Genomic DNA, 18,037 nt, shown 5'->3' on the forward strand with positions numbered 1-18,037 from the left:
ATGGTACAGCACACTCATTTATTTCACCAGAAGGTCGACAGGGATCATGCCGGCCACCACCAATACTGGCTCATCTGAGGCGGTTCTAAAGGCACGGAAAACCCTCAAAGCCATCAGCCGGTAAACCGTGTTCACTTGCTTCCGTCTCTGTCCACACAGGTGACAAGTAAATCAGGATGGAACGCACCACTTTGGTTAGAAGCAACTTCCGACAGTGTTTCGGCCCATCAATATTTGACAACATTTTTACAAGTGTCGCGGTGGCACTGGCTGCTTTTTGGCATGCATATTCTAGGTGTTCCCTAAAGCTCAATTTCGTGTCAATTATACTCCCCCAGGTATATGATAGCCGGCTTTAATACGACCGTATATCCACCGACTTCCACTTTCGCAGTGTTATTTTTCCTTCGGTTGATTATTATGACCACTTCCGTTTTCGCGTCCGCCAAGGTCAGTCCGGCTCTTTCTAGCCAGGACTTTACCGCTCTTATTGTTTCCGTCGCGTAGATCTCCACATCTTCTGGGCGTTTTGCTGTAACATCCACAACTAGCTCATCAGCAAAGCCGACAATCGTAGTTCTCTCTAGGATGGGAAGAACAAGCACCCTATTATACATGATTTTCCACAACAGGGGACCAAGCACCGATCTCGGTGGTACCTCTGTTGTGATAATGTACTCTTTGGGGCCCTCATCCGTCCCGCACCGAAGAGTCCTCTCTGAGAGGTAGTTCTACAGCAAATTCGCTAAATACCCGGGAATACCTATATCTGAAAACGCCCCTTTAATTCTGTTTCACTTGGCCGAGTTGCATGCGTTTTTGACATCCAGCGTCAATACGGTACAGCAGCCGCCAAAAATCAGTGCGCCTTTTGCCAGGTTTATTACCATGCTAATTACATCCATCATAGAATGGGCACGTCGGAAACCAAACTGGCTTTCTGACAAACCATTGCTGGCTTCGACGATGAGCAGGAGTTTGTTGTAGATGGCTCTCTCCATTGTATCCAGCAGACAGATAGGGCGATACGATGCTGGGTTTCCAGGTGGCATGTCAGGTTTCAGAGGCAACAGCTTGCTTTTTCCACTGGACAGGGAATTCTCCTTATTTTAGGCATGCTTCAAAGGTGTTGGCGAAAAGGTCGAGCCTAGTTTTCACTGCCAGTTTCAAAGCTTGGTTGGGGATGACATCCAAAGCTGGGGCTTTGTTGTCATCGATTCTACCACATATTTCCCGCACTCCTCCATATTTACTGGAGGTATTATTCCCTCATTTAGCTGGACAACCGTTTGCCTTCCCCTATTTTCGTGGTAAAGGAACAAAGTGGTAACAATCTGTTTCAGGAGGTGCGGACAGGTCACCTGGAGTGATCTGGAGGCCTCGCCCCAAAGGTTTATGTTGGCATGGGCACACAGCTGTTTGAAGCAATTCTTTTTGCTCCATCGAATGACTTCTTTTTGGTGGCCACGCAGTTGCCTCTGTGCCTCCTCTCGACCGTTGCCACCGGGCTTTTCCCAAGTCTTTGGCAAAGCCTATTTGCCCGGAAACATTCGGCTTGCAAACTTGCGATTTTGTTCCATCAGTAATTGCGTTGCCTACTGGGGAGTAATCGCCTTCTGGGTATAGTAACGTCGCATGCTTCCGTCTCCCTTCGGGTGATTTGGGTCACTTTTTCTCTAGCCGTACCATTCGGGGATATGTCGAGTTTGAGTGCCGTGGAAAACGTGTCGTCCTCAAAAGCTTTCGCCGTCCAACCGAGCATAACACCTGGCATTCTGCAAGAACTCTTTTTCGAGCTCGATCCGCCCTTAATTGCATATTGCCTGCTGGTCGCTGTAACTATAGTCCTCACTGAAATGTCAAGCGACTCTGCTGACTAAAGCGGTACTCACGTATGTCAGGTTCGCTATAGACCCTAGGCCCCTTCCTCAGAAAGTGTTCGAAGCCCCAACATTCGCCAGTACCACATCGAGCTACGCGAATGCTTCGCAGAGAACACGTCCCCTCAGATTAGTTGTCCGGCTGCCCCACTCAAAAGCCCACGAATTAAAGTCACCTGCAATTATGGTCGGCCAATGTCCTCTTCCATATAAAACCATAGCGGCAAGCATCTGCTCACTCGGCTGGCTGGAGCATAGCAGCTGTAGATATGGACGCCTTGTACCTTCATTAAGCCCTCATCCGGGTACTCCATTATTTCCTCGAAGGCTTGTTCTCCACAAGCACATAGCGCTGTTTGGCCCGTTTGGTTTTTTTTGGCTTCGATATGGCCACTTCGATGTTTTTTTCGCGGATGGTTTGCGAGAGTAGATCCCGCGCCGCCTCGCAGTGATTGAGGTTGATTTGTATCAACATCATCTACTGCCTGCAATGCGCCGATAGTCCATCGCCTCCTTCCCTTTGCACTGTTGGCAATTTGGGTCTGTCTCGCAGTCCTTGCTGATGTGGCCCTCCGTTTCGCATAATCGGCATAGCTTCAACCTGTCTTCAGTACTGGAACATATCTTCGCGATATGACCGAAGTCAAGACATCTAAAGCAGCGCTTCAGCGATACTTCCTCTCTAAGGTGACACATAACCCACCCTCTTTTTACTCTCCCTGCCGCCAACCGTTTGAGCGCTGCCTCCACTGATGGCGGTTTGTGTCCCACCGTAGGCTTTTCGTAGCGTCCTTATCGCAGACTCTTGAAGTCCAATGAGGTCTAACTCGTTGTGACCTCATCTATATCCTTGCAGGCTATAAAGATCTCCCGTCTGCTAGCCCTGATTTCGGCTTCCTGTCCCAAAGACTTCAAGAATTTATCCGCCGTTATGTCCTTGGACTTCTTGAGCTCTAGTATAATGTCTTCTTTCTGAGATCGTCTAATGCAGCAAACATTATCTCCCAAAGTGAAAAGTTCGGGGTCTGCCCTCACTCTCTTGAGAATGTCAGCGTATGACCCTTCGCCACGCTTCGTTGTATCCTCCTCTTACCTATCTTTTTTCGAGGAACCACCTTCCTTCAGCCTTCCACATCCTCTTTAGGGGTTCTCACCCTCTCCCCGGAGTTGCGGCTATATGAGATTCCTCAACAATCCTCCTCACTTGCTCCACTTTTTTGGGAGTTGAGTCCTTTTTTCTCTTAAAGGATTGCTGGCCAGTTGACTCGTTGAACCGTATCCGATGCCTCTTCTCGGGATTTTCCTCTCCTGAGTTTTTTGTGGGCGTCACTTGTGTTGCCTGGCGTACTTTTTCAACCGATGCCTTCACTCCTCTTTCATCCTGAGCCTTGCCGTATGCCTCTAATATCAGTTAGTCCCGGAATAAACCCAGCAATATTGAACCTGTGTGGAGAAGTTAAAATGACTCTTCAATGGTGCATCGATTTCATTACATGTTTTCATATACCCCAACCCCTCCACCCCCATTCCTCACTTTTAAAATAGAAAAATCATATTCTGAATGAAGTCATCATCATTCAACATCACATCCACATTGCCTAACAAAATTCTTCAATTTAATTAAGCAACTTATTTGCAGTCAATTAAAAACAATTAAGAGAACATTCATTCCTCGACTTGATCAGTATGCAAGACCAGGGTCACCTTACCTACATTCCGGCATGAATGACTTCTGTTTGTCTATCAGTTTCCTCTTATTTCACAACTGCCCAACTTGGGAGGTTCGCCATTTGTTTAGGGAGCAGTAGCAGAAGCAGTGAAATCCGATACTTTATTTATTCCAGCGACTACAATAAACAAATATCCATTTCACTTCGATCCTATGCTTATGCGTAGTATTCCGATGTCGCTTAATGAATTGATTAGCCTCATGACAAGTGCTGTTTTGTTATTGTGTTCCGTGAACGATAAATGAGGCATGGCTTTTCAAAAGCGGCCGCGTAGGGAGAAGTAATTTTCAAGTTATGCACGTAAAAGGTAGTAGTGTTGACGGGTTGTGTGTAAAATAACAAATCGAGCCCAGGGTAGTATGTCATATTCAGAATTTTTCTAAATAAACGCACGGATTGGTGCCAAGTTTACAACTTGAGAATTGATGCCATATCAGCAAATGTTTATCGAGAGCACTAGATTTACTGTGTCAGACTCGATATCAGATTTTTCAAATTCAGCTCCTTAGTGCTTAGCAATCAGATATACGTTGATCCGCTTTGTAACTGCTCAGGTGGAGGGTGGGAAAGGTTTGCTCCAATTCAGCTTTTTTCTCAAAAAATTCGCCAGTTATTCCTCTGAAAGGTTCTCATGTTGTGACCTCTCCCAGCAGTCGGGTCATGCTATCACATCTTGTGGGAATTCCGAGTCTCAAGGGGTACAACATCTTTCGACAATAGGTCTAGTTGGGACTAGTGAAGGTAATCATTTTTGAGCTCAGAGTGGTGTTTGCTTTTGTATATATGTCACATTCACACCTATTCACACCTGTGTGTACATTCACGAACAACTGGGACCGAACCCGGGTCAACGAGATCAAGAGGCTGAATCTCAACCAACTCGGTCACCCCACTATCATGAGGTTCTTTTCACACATACTAATAGTTATTTAGTTATAAAGTCCCATTGTCATTTAGTAGACTCAAATTATCTTCATCTGGCATAACTTCTATCTATCATCCAATAGATCCATCTTTTTCTCCTCAAGCAAAACCTGATTAAAATCGGTTCACTGTCTGCTTGTAAGCCTGTTTTTCAGTTGCTTTTTGTCCATCTTACCACAGGCATTTTACTCGGAAACAGTTGCGTCTATTGGCATGGAATTTTGTGGATAGTTAGAACGATGAACCCCTACGCATACAGTAACTGACATCGTTTTAAATTAAGTTTAAGGGAGGTTTCCCCATGTTTGCAAAAGGAACATATAAACTTTTTTCTCCAAATATAATCATATAAAATAAAAAGTCTTCCTGGCGTACCAGGTTTATCCTCACCTGAGTTGCAGACGCAGAGCTGCATGCGACCAGGCGCGTGTCATGGGTTGCGGATAATGACATGACCCACCGGGTCAGCTACGAATATCGCAAGTTAATCTTGTAAATAAGTAGCCGCGGACAAGCAGAACGTTTCCCTTTGTGTTCGTCCTCCCTTACCGATTCTTCCCGTTCAGGGGGAGTAAACCTCCTTAACAAATCCGTAATCCGGGGTGAAGGGATCGACGCGCCTATCGGATGAATTGCAGTGACGTTACACTGTATTTCAGCGGCTCCCCTCCAAATACCTTCCCTACCTTTGGAGGTAACCATGGGGCATTGCAACATTGGGGCTCTGTTGCAGGGCTGACTGGTTCCCCATTACTCGTGGGAATAAAATTGGGGACTTTGGTTTAAATTCTTTAAATGGGACCCCAGGGACACGAAGACAGTACCCAACACGGTTAAGGGTCGTTCAACAACATCAGAGCGGCTCTTCGCCCTTGGATGTTTTGGCGGTTATGCCGTCAACCACCAGGGACGGGAGACCCAGGCGTCGTATGGTTTGGTTATCGTCCGCGCCTATTACCGTGTCACGGATTTGGAACGGAATCCATCAGGGTACAGACATCGACTACATGACGCGTTCATAACCCGATTTCCGGAGCTAAGTCATGTTCCGGAACAGAACGTCGTCAACCAGTACCGAGTGATCGTGAATAACAACCGAGTTGCCTTACCAACTAGGCAACAAATCTTCCAAGAGGTTTCACTTGAGCTCGGGCTGGAGTCATCAAATTACCGGACTAGTCAAAGGAGTAACACAAGTACTCCACCTGTAAGGCACTCCATGAATCCAGTAGTCAGGAGAAGCTTAGTAACTGGGGATGTCGACCCAATTTATAATGAGGCTTTGACCGCATTCCAGGTCGCATTCACAGAGTATGCTGAGATTCTCCCAGACGCTAGGCCAAGGATCTCAAAACTGAAGTTTACTTCGGCAACTACTAACATCATTGCTGCCGTTGACAGAATTTTGGCTGTTCGTTTGGCTAGCGAGATTACTGCTACAGAGGTTCACAGCCTGATCTACGTTGCAGCTGCCACGGTTATTCGTCTCCATAACCAACATCTTAGAGCGAATAACAGAGGTATGCGCAGAAGGACTTTACCGTTCTGGGTGTTTCGACTCAACAAAAGAGTCGAAAAGTTGAGAAAGGAGATTGGTCGTGTGACGCAAGCACTCCTTGGAAATCCATCACCAAGAGTGCACAGATGCGTTGCGAACATCATTGGAAACTACCATCTGTCCAATGATATGCCAATCGAAGAAATCCTCGAGGTGCTGAAGCAGAAACTTGCGGTATGCTCCAATCGCATCCGTAGGTATCAGAAAAGCTTTCAGCGAAGGACAGACAACACCTTGTTCTTCCAGAACCAACGAGGATTCTACAAAAATCTCATCAACTCAGGTAGGGAAAGTAACCTCAATCTGGATCAGGCAGAAGACTTCTGGAGAAGTGTTTGGAGCGAATCCAGTCGTTGCAATTTAGAAGCAGCGTGGCTCCCACACCTTATGCGTTCATGCGAGGCCCTCCCCGAAATGACCATGCCTGACATAACTGAAGTCGACGTTAAAGCAGTCCTTGACAAGGCAGATAACTGGAAGGCGCCAGGAGTTGACAAGATTCACAACTTCTGACTGAAGCGGTTCAAGAGCACTCACAGGATATTGGCAAATCAATTTAATCAGATGATTGCCGATCCTGATTTAGTTCCACCATTTTTCACCAAGGGGATAACTTTCCTCATCCCCAAGGAACAGGGTGTCTCTTGCCCTTCAAAATGTCGACCAATTACTTGTCTTCCTACCATCTACAAGGTCTTCACTTCAGTTCTGTGCGCGAACATCTCAAAACATCTTGATGTTCATAAATTGATAGCTGAGGAGCAAAAAGGATGCGCAAAAGGCTCCCGAGGCTGCAAAGAACAGCTTATAATCGATACGTGGTTACTACAAGTGTTACGCTTGTATAAAATCAACCCGAATGTTGTTCTTCTACTGAGAACAGTAATGAAGAATTGGAGCACGAAGCTTTCGGTATCTTCGCAAACATCAGGAGAGATACCAATCAGGCGTGGCATTTTCCAAGGCGACTCTCTAAGCCCACTGTGGTTTTGTTTGGCTTTGAATCCGCTATCCCATCTTTTGCATGAAAGCAAATACGGGTTCCAAGTCAAGCATGGCATATTGTCGAAATGTACATTAAGCCATTTAATGTACATTGACGACATCAAATTGTATGCCAAAGACGAAAACCAATTTCGCTCCTTGCTGGACATCACCATCCAGTTCAGCAGGGATATCGGCATGCAGTTGGGTTTGGAGAAATGTCGCATAAAAACAATTGTTCGGGGAAAACACACCGACAACGAAGGATACAGCCAAAATAACATCCGAATTGAGGGCATGGATTCGGACGACGTCTACAAATACCTCGGCATATTGCAAGCAACAACACCTGCTGTAGCAATAATTAAATCTAAGTTGCTGGGGGAATTTGAGCGGCGTCTGGATCTTGTCCTTAAAACTGAGCTGTACGGGAAAAATAAAATCATGGCAATCAACACCTTTGCCATTCCTGTCCTTCTATACACTTTCGGTGTGATACAGTGGAGTAATACTGATTTAGAATCTGTCAATAGACGGGTAAGGGTAGTTCTTGCAAACAACAACACGCACAATAGAGCTGCCGAAAAATTGAGGATCACTATCCCACGTCATCAGGGAGGAAGGGGGGTACTTGATTTAAAAACGTTGCACTACAATCAAGTGCATTCTCTTCGTGAGTTTTTCTATGAGAAACAATCCTCTAGCCAAATACATCAGGCTACCGTCATGGCAGATAATAAATTATCTCCTTTGAACTTGAGAAGCAGAGAATGGGATGCCATGTCGAATGTTACTTCAGTCCAACAGAAGATCGACATGTGGAAAGAGAAACCCATTCACGGAGGTCATATAAAAAATTTGTTGTTGTCAGGCATTGACATCGAAGCCTCCAACAAATGGTTGACAAATGGTGTACTTTTCTATGAGACCGAAGCATTCCTAACTTCAATCCAGGATGCTTTGCTCCCAACAAAAAATTATAAACGGTACATTCTTCACGACTCCTCAATCACCAACTCCAGTTGTAGGTTATGCAACTGTGAAGAGGAGACCATCCAGCACATAACATCTGCGTGCAGGATGTTGAGCGGTACCGAGTGCACCAATCGTCATAACTCCGTCTGCAAGATTTTCCATCAAAACCTTGCGTTGAAGTATAACTTAGTGGCAACCTACCATCCTTACTATAAGTATACTCCGCAGAGAATCTTGGAAAATGATCGGGTCAAACTACTGTGGGACCACACTATTGCCACCGACCACAGTGTTAATCATAACAGACCCGATCTAGTTCTGCTTCTGAAGGAAGAACGAGCGTGCTTTATAATTGATGTAGCCGTACCGTTGGACCGGAACACTGTTGAAAAACAGCACGAAAAAATCCGGAACTACGGCCCCTTGGCAGATGATATGAAGCAGACTTGGAGACTACAAAAGATCCAAGTAGTCCCAGTAATAATTTCAGCGACGGGATTAGTCCCGCAGAACTTACATAAAGCGCTGAAAACGCTCGATCTTAGGGCTGGACTATACATGGAGATGCAAAAAGCGGTTATCCTTGCAACCTGTGCTATAGTCCGAAGAGTCCTGTCCGGTAACAATCTGACCCAATGGGTTTCAGTCTTGATCCGCACTGTCTTCGATATAAGATCCATGTCTCTGTAGTGTAGGACCTCCGCGTCATTGGCTGAAGTGTTTGCGACAATCGGGATGTAGTAATACATTTTCGCATGGTCGCACACACTTTGCGTTAAAACGCATCATCGCTGTGATGCGGGCCTTTGGATGTTGCCTTCAGCCCATCCTTAGGTTGGTCGCCCCTCGGTCCGGTTGGGCGGGAAGAGGGTCCGTGGGCTTTTTGAACTAAAAAAAGTCTTCATCTGTACTTTCCGAATAAATCGTAGAGGGTCGAAGTGGGGAAATAAAAAGTGTTTACTTAAATCAAGAACTCATTCTCTTCTGAAAAAAATTGATGATGTCGCCTCTAAAAGAAAATACCCCCACATACTTCACATTATGACACATCGCCAGCACATTTGTGTAATTTCGCTACTTTTCGGTTTCCTAGTCAGGTTCTTATTTCATTAGGGTGTATTCCTTAATTAGGCGACTGTCTTGACCGATGGATGGACTTTTTCATCTCTATTTGAGTCATGTTGATACGCAGCCAACTTAAATAGGAATCCCAATCTGTTTTCCTAGGATTCATTGTTGCCGCTCCTCTTCTAAAAATTGCTCTTAACGTCAGATCGAATTATTCTATGCCCCGACAAAAAAGGCTCATCTGGCGCTCTCCAGCTCCTAGCTAGCCTTCTAATTAAAGCTCTCATCATCATCAACGGCGCAACAACCGGTATCCGGTCTAGGCCTGCCTTAATAAGGAACTCCAGACATCCCGGTTTTGCGCCGAGGTCCACCAATTCGATATCCCTAAAAGCTGTCTGGCGTCCTGGCCCACGCCATCGCTCCATCTTAGGCAGGGTCTGCCTCGTCTTCTTTTTCTACCATAGATATTGCCCTTATAGACTTTCCGGGTGGGATCATCCTCATCCATACGGATTAAGTGACCCGCCCACCGTAACCTATTGAGCCGGATTTTATCCACAACCGGACGGTCATGGTATCGCTCATAGATTTCGTCATTGTGTAGGCTACGGAATCGTCCATCCTCATGTAGGGGGCCAAAAATTCTTCGGAGGATTCTTCTCTCGAACGCGGCCAAGAGTTCGCAATTTTTCTTGCTAAGAACCCAAGTTTCCGAGGAATACATGAGGACTGGCAAGATCATAGTCTTGTACAGTAAGAGCTTTGACCCTATGGTGAGACGTTTCGAGCGGAACAGTCTTTGTAAGCTGAAATAGGCTCTGTTGGCTGACAACCGTGCGCGAATTTCATCGTCGTAGCTGTTATCGGTTGTGATTTTCGACCCTAGATAGGAAAAATTGTCAACGGTCTCAAAGTTGTATTCTCCTATCCTTATTCTTCTTTGTGTTTGTGTTTGACCAGTGCGGTTTGATGTTGTTGGTTGATTCGTCTTCGTTGCTGACGTTGCCACCATATATTTTGTCTTGCCTTCATTGATGTGCAGCCCAAGATCTCGCGCCGCCTGCTCGATCTGGATGAAGGCAGTTTGTACGTCTCGGGTGGTTCTTCCCATGATGTCGATATCGTCAGCATAGGCCAGTAGTTGGGTAGACTTAAAGAGGATCGTACCTCTTGCATTCACCTCAGCATCACGGATCACTTTCTCGAGGGCCAGGTTAAAGAGGACGCATGATAGCGCATCCCCTTGTCGTAGACCGTTGTTGATGTCGAATGGTCTTGAGAGTGATCCTGCTGCTTTTATCTGGCCTCGCACATTGGTCAGGGTCAGCCTAGTCAGTCTTATTAATTTCGTCGGGATATCGAATTCTCTCATGGCCGTGTACAGTTTCACCCTGGCTATGCTATCATAGGCGGCTTTAAAGTCGATGAACAGATGGTGCAACTGTTGTCCATATTCCAACAGTTTTTCCATCGCCTGCCGCAGAGAGAAAAACTGATCTGTCGCTGATTTGCCTGGAGTGAAGCCTCTTTGGTATGGGCCAATGATGTTCTGGGCGTATGGGGCTATCCGGCCTAGCAAGATAGTGGAGAATATCTTATAGATGGTACTCAGCAACGTGATACCTCTATAATTGCTGCACTGTGTGATATCTCCCTTTTTATGTATGAGACAGATAATGCCTCGTTGCCAATCGTCAGGCATTGATTCGCTGTCCCATACCTTGAGCACAAGTTGATGAACCACTTGGTGTAACTGGTCGCCTCCATATTTAACCAATTCGGCTGTAATTCCATCGGCTCCTGGCGACTTATGATTTTTTAGCCGATGAATTGCACGGACTGTTTCTCCTAAACTTGGTGGTGGCAGTATTTGCCCGTCGTCTTCAGTTGGCGGGACCTCCAACTCGCCGATGTTCTGGTTGTTCAGTAGCTCATCAAAGTACTCAACCCATCGCTCTAATATGCCCATTCTGTCGGAAATCAGACTTCCCTCTTTGTCTCGGCAGGATGAGCATCGAGGTGTATAAGGCTTCATCCTGCTGACTTGTTGGTAAAACTTGCGCGCCTGGTGCGGTTGCTCCCTGTACTTTTCTAGTTCACAGACTTGTTGGTTCTCCCAGGCTTCCTTTTTCCGTCTGTGAAGTCGCTTCTCCGCTCGACGGAGTTCGTGATAAGTCTCTGCGCGTGCCCGCGTTCTTTGAGAATGCAACATTACTCGGTATGCGGCATTCTTCCGTTCCGTTGCTAGCTTACATTCACCGTCAAACCAGCCGTTCCGACTCCTTTTACGGCTGGGGCCAAGTATATTTGTGGCCGTATCCATGATAACGTTCTTCAGGTGGTAGTGAAGATCATTTGTTGATGCTTCATCTCCAGGTCCTCTGTTGACTGCGGTTATTGCGGCATCCATTTCCCTCTTATAGGTGTCGCGGAGGGTTGTGTTGTGGATGGCTTCAGTGTTCACTCTCACCTGATTGTCAGAGGGGATTCTAGGTGGTATTGTTATTCGGGCTCGGAGCACCATGCCAACGAGAAAGTGGTCCGAGTCTATATTGGCCCCCCTATATGTTCTGACATTCATCAAGGCTGAGAGGTGGCGGCGTTCGATCAACACGTGGTCAATTTGGTTGAAAGTGGTCCCGTCTGGAGAGGCCCACGTATGTTTGTGGACCGCTTTTCGCGCAAACCAGGTACTTCCAACAACCATTTCGTGTGACCCTGCTAATTGAATAGTCCGCAGTCCGTTATCATTTGTGTTTTCGTGTAAGCTATGGGAACCAACGTATCGCCTGAATACGGGCTCCTTCCCTACTTGGCTGTTAAAATCCCCAAGTATGATTTTGATATCATATCTGGGACAGGCTTCGAGGGTTCGTTCTACTGCTCGTAGAAGGTATCCTTCTCCGACTCTGCAGTCTCCTCTGTAGGGGCGTGAACGTTTATGAGGCTTATATTTCTAAACTTGCCTCGCAAGCGCAGAGTGCATAGCCGTTCGCTTATGTTTTCAAAGCCGATAACAGCAGGTTTCATTTTTTGGCTGACTAAGAAACCTACTCCGAGCACATGTTTTACTGGATGACCGCTATAATATATGGTGTAGTGGCTCTTCTCCAGGAAACCGGTCCCTGTCCATCGCATCTCTTGCAACGCTGTTATATCAGCCCTATATTGGGACAGGGTATCGGCTAGCTGCTCATCAGCTTCATCTCTGTACAGGGAGCGCACGTTCCATGAGAAAATACGCAAATTGTTGTTCCTTTGTCGTTGCCGGGTCCGTCGTTTTAAAATCCGTCCTGTCCGAGGCTCCTGTTGTGGCTTCGTAACGAGTTGTTTTCCGTGTAGGGTTGTCAGCCCTACCCAACCCCCAACCTGGAGGACCAGTTGGTACAATTTGTCCCGTTTTTAGGCGCGGGAGACTCGCCTTCATCCTTCTCCGTCTGCAGCTTTTCGTCAAGAAAGAGCTCCCAGCGGTCACCACGTGGAGGTGGAGATAGGGTTTGGTAGTAGAGCTGTTGGTGTTGGTTCAGCAGGCATTTCCCAGGTTTTATGCTCCATCGTGGGTACCAATCCACGTTTCGCCCCGGGACCTATACTACCCTTTGACCACCAATTAAATTAAAGCTCTCCCTTCCTATTTTTCTCAGATTTTTGGGTTGGATAGTTTCTGAAAATGAGTTCAATTTCACTTCATGTGTGCTCATTTTGACCGGTCACTCGCTCAATTCCCAGTTAATCTGCTAATCGATGCCTTTCATTTGATACCCCACACGTGTAGATTGGGAAAAAAATTACATCCCCCCTTTGCATGTATGGCGAGCTCTTCTTTAAACTCGACAGTGTAATGTAGTGTACCGTTACGTCTTGAATGAAGTGCTCCAAAACACTTTAATGCCCTGATCCAGTATGGATTGTTGCGCCAACGATTGTTATTAACTTTATGTTACTCACTGTATGTGTGGGATTTTATAGTTCCCATATGTCCACGAATTTTCATTTATTGGTTTTTATGACGCGCACTACCTGTTCAAGAAATTTTGAACCAGCGTTATATGGCTGCCGTTTTACACAGTTTTTTCTTTGGTTTATGGATCGGACTGCCAAGATCCTTAAAACTACCGTAGCTTCTATCTGGTGATGTAAACTTTCAAAATCATTGGCTAACGATCACTATAAAGGTCTCGGTTATGTAGTTGACAGTTTGCCACTGATAGAGAGTCTAGGATGACATATTCTCTGGAATTATCATCTATTCCGCAGTTGAAGGTGAGGGGACCTACTTCACCAAGTAGTCTAGAACCAATAAATGCCACCAAAAAAACCCATCACATTTTTCCACAGTTCTTCTTTGATGGCTAGGAATTCTGATCTTGTCGGTCTTCTCCTTGTCCTTATGAGAAATAATTGCTGTTATTTGCCGAGGCCAAAATCTTGCCCGATATCTTAGTCCGTCTCAATGGAAGTCTGCAGGTTCCAAAATTATACTTCAGAGTTACTCCAATTTTAGTGGTTTACAATATGTTCTTCATCATGATGGTTATCAGCTGACGGATGTCCTACGGGATGCAAGAAACTAAAGAAGTGGCACTGTGGGCGTTTTTGAACATCAAAGGATAGTTTGACAACGCATTGCCCTAGTTCGCAAGGTAGTGGGAAACATACTAGACTTCTGGGTACCATGTTAGAGAGTAGGCAAATAGAAGTGCCGACAGACAGAAAGCTCAACGGTATTCCTAGAGGTCCTTTTGGGATTGACTCAACTCCATCTCTACATACAGATGTAGGCGAGGAAGGTAGGGTACTCATGTTGTAATACGAAACCACCCACTCGAAAGATTGTTTAAACTGCACCAAGAAGTGCCTCCGGTTTATGATAACAATAGTCAGTGGGACAATGCTGGCCAAATTATCAATTCAGGAAGTTGGGGTTACCTACGGACACTGCCTTTGGATTTCTGTGAATGGCGGAACTCCCACACATATTTTGCGATAGCGGAAGAATACTTACCGCCAGATGCCAGATTTAAACACTTGAAAATAGAGGCGTGATTAAAATGATGATGATAAAATGTGCAGTAATATCCTGGATGAATCCCCTAGTAGTCACGGTACACTCATAGGTTAAATAAACTTTTTGGTCTTCTTTACAGTAAAAGCAGTCGTCAGCGTTGTGATCCATAGACCCTTCTTAGTTTTGAACAATCACACCAGTTTTTTGATTCGCATATCCCTAGAAGCATCTTATATTGTTTCAGTTTTGTTAAGCTCGCCCAGTATGATTCCTTGAATTCGTCTTCCTTGCCCTTAAAGTTCATGCCCCCTCCCCCCCTCCTGGTGCGTTAGCTCATTGGATCAAAGTATTTTTTCCTTCTGCCAAGAAGTCCTTCGCTCGCATAGGTCTCTCGGGCATAAATCTTCCGGAGTAACTTTCAGTTTCAAATGATCCTCAAATATTAGGTCTACCGGAAAGTTATGTCTGTTTTTATTATAAAACAAAATAAAAACTTCTCATACACGTTATAAACTTTATTAAAAAATATGTATAATTCCCATCATTATTTATGACTTCTTGCTTGCATAGTGGCAATTTGTATATCGCATTTTTAAGAAGCATCTTATCCCTGGAGTCGAAAAATTGGACCAGTGCTTGCCTGACATCCTATTTGTTTTTGGCTTTTTTGTCCTGAAAAAAATTTTGTAAGGACAGAAACAAGTGCTAGTTGATGTCCGGAGATTATGGTGGAAGAGACAGAATTTTCCAGCCTAGCTTTGCCAGTTTCCGACGAGACCCTAAAGCAACATATGGCCTGACATTATAATGAAGCAATATGATGTCCTTCCTATTGTTCATGACCGGCTCCTTTTCTTGGAGTTGTGTTTAAATTATCTAACTACTGATGGTATCAATCTGAATTTGGCATTTCGCCCGGTTTCAGCAACTTGTAATGTATCGGCCCTCGAATGCTTCACTATATACAGGATATTCTGTTATTCCATCTCAGTTTCGGTTTAGAAAAGGGGGGACAGGTTTTCCGCGGTGACAATGTGCCGTGCTTCTTCAATTATGATCCAGTCCAAGAAGGGTTAGATTTTGTACCGTGCAAGCAGAGATGTGCATTTGATGACCCCAATCATTCCAATTTTTCCCATTAAATTCATATGGCACCCATTTCGAATATTTCCATACCAACCCTAGTTTTCGGATGTGATCCATTTTATAGTCCACGGACCCCCCGTTTGGGGCATAGCACCCAAGTATACAAAAAGAAAGACAAACGGTTTCGTTCAGAGCAAATGCGACTCATCAGACGCTGGCAGCAAGAGTGCGAATTATATCCAAGTTGCAATGCCCCAAATGAGGGTTCCGTGGACCAAAAAACGTGGGAGTATGTTGTTCTTAATTTGGTCCAGTCCAATATTAAGTGGATGTGGACTCAGAATCGCTCATATCCCAAACAACAAAAAAAAATAAAATTCAGTAAAATTAAGGGAAAAATTTGCGTTTTCATTTAAGTACGCTGTTCACTCCTTTGTGGAAGTGTAGGGGGTATCTTATCCTTTTTTATGATCAATAAAACATTGCTGCCGTTTCGTTATCATCGTGCTTTGAAATTATAAGCATATGGCAACGCAACAATCGCAAAAACTTACACAAATGATAGTTGAGGAGGTGGAATGCCAGCCCCTCGTTCCTTGGATTCGAATACCTTTCGTCATGGATGTTTGTGTTTGACTTTGTGTTTGTCCGGCAATTGTGAGCTTACCACTTGTACAGCATTAAGTGTGATGATATTGAAACTGAAGCACATCCTCAAGTCGAATGAAAATGGGGAAAAACAACAATTACAACAAATAGAATGTGTGGATGCCTATAGCTCCACAAATACCAATTACTAAACTCCAGTTTGGAGTCTTCTTCGAATGTTAAAGTATCGTACTCCACCTCTGACACGGCACCCGTCTGCACTCACCGATTTTGACTTCTAACAAATTTAAGTGGAAGCTCGTCTATCTTTTCCTCAATAGGTTCCAGATCTGCCTACTTATTTTCTTCTGTCCTTTCACTTTCTTTCTATTTCCTTTTGTCCTTTTGGCATCTCCTTAAAGTTCCCATGCGATTTACATCCAGAAGTATTTTTGTTAGATTTCTCCTTGTGCAGGTGCAGTGAGATACAGCCGAATCTACATCAGATGACATATTTGTCCTTCCAAATTATTTTAAGCAATGGGTCATGCATTCCGATCGTAAGCAATTTTCCTTGTTTCTCAACACTCTCCGCAACTGCGTGTGAAGATTAATTTTGGGCAATCATAAGACCTAGGACCTCTTCTCTCGCCTCTGTCGCGACTTTGGGAAAGTCAACCGTCACCATGTGAACTTCTGGCATAGCAATGGACACAGCTTGGCATAATGGAGGAGGAGGTATTGCATTGGATCATTGGCATAATATGCTTTGGTCGTGTCCGAAGTGAAGACATTTACGATCGATATAAGGTTGCAACCATCGTAGAATAAGTGTGAGAGAGAACTCAGTAGTAAAGATTGACTTGAACATGGAAGTCGAAATGAATGAACTGATCGCTTGAAATATGATGGTCGTCACCCTCTAACGTGGTAATTAGAGAGCCTGTTGTCTTCGCCGAGAAAAGTGACAAATGTGATCTGTTATAGTTGAAGCAACTTCCGATTTGATTTGATAAGATGAGCTTCCTATTGCGGATCGAGAATTATTGTACTTGGTACGAAATTTTGAGGGGTCGAACCTTGATACTTCAGGGAATACACACAAAAGCAACACTTCAGAGAAGGTTTGTTATCATCACTTGTTCATATTTTTCGAAAGTGATATCTGTACTTTCCAACCAACCTGCATGCATATCCATCAAATCTATCCTATGAATTGGGGCTTAAGGATACACTCAAAGCCTTTCATGCTTGTCGTAAAAAAACGACTAAAAGGGATATCAATTTGTGGGCTAGTAACCTGCAACTTTACTGCGTCCGAAACGGCAACAATGCCTCAGATAGGGACTGACCTCATGGCAACAACCTTTGGCTAAAGAAAACGGACTATAATGGGTTTCTGGAATGTTGGCTTTCTCCAACTTGAGCGGGAATTCCAGTGATATAAACTGAACATTCTGGGCCTAACCGAAGTAAAATGGTGTGACTCTAGAGAGTACTCCTCTCCCACTGTAACAGACGCTCTCTTCATCTGGGAACCGGTTTCTGCCAGACTTCTAACTGCAAGATTTCGGTCCATAAATAGACAATCTTACGCATCAACGGAGACACATTGTTGGAACACAGACCCTGCCATAAGGTCAGTTGGGTTTAAACTGACCGACGCCGTACGAGCAATCAGATCGACCACAAGTGCGTAACAAGATTGACATTGGCCCCGACAGGAATCACCATCTGATGGTGCTTCTCGCAGAGTTAGAGAGCTGCGACCACCCAAGTTCAACATCGACGACCCAGCTGTTGCTCGACAGTGAGAGGGCTATCTTGCTGATTGAGTGGCAGGTCTACTCAGTAACGCGCCTGAGAATATCGATGAGCATTGGGCCGCCATCAAAAATGGTCTTTTCTTAGGTGTTACACAGGTCGTCGGCAATGTCCCGAAGGTACGTTATAGGATCCGGTTGACTGCGGAATCCACGATGATCGATGAACGGAGCCGATTGAAGGCTCTACTGACCGCTGTGCGTGATGGCAGACAAGACTTGTAGCTTGTTGGTCCTTGAAAAGCCATATCTTTAAATGGATTTCCCTAGAAGTAGGGAGCGTTATTCATAGTACTAGGTTGATTGTTATTTGCGCATGGTTTCGCTCCCAATGGGTTACCTGTTTTTTTAACAAATAGAGAGTTGAACGTTTATTGCTACAACTAAGGCCGTTAACGAAGGAACATTTA

At 45.0% G+C, this 18,037-nt stretch overlaps 1 protein-coding gene across 2 annotated transcripts in view; it reads left to right on the plus strand.

The window, feature by feature from the left end:
* Positions 1–18,037, plus strand: part of LOC119650668 (GTPase-activating protein CdGAPr) — a 280,038-nt gene that overhangs the window by 248,590 nt on the left and 13,411 nt on the right. The gene's annotated exons all lie outside the window — the stretch shown is intronic.

The sequence above is a fragment of the Hermetia illucens genome, chromosome 3 (genome assembly GCF_905115235.1).
Source record: "Hermetia illucens chromosome 3, iHerIll2.2.curated.20191125, whole genome shotgun sequence".
NCBI classification, from domain to species: Eukaryota; Metazoa; Arthropoda; class Insecta; order Diptera; family Stratiomyidae; genus Hermetia; species Hermetia illucens.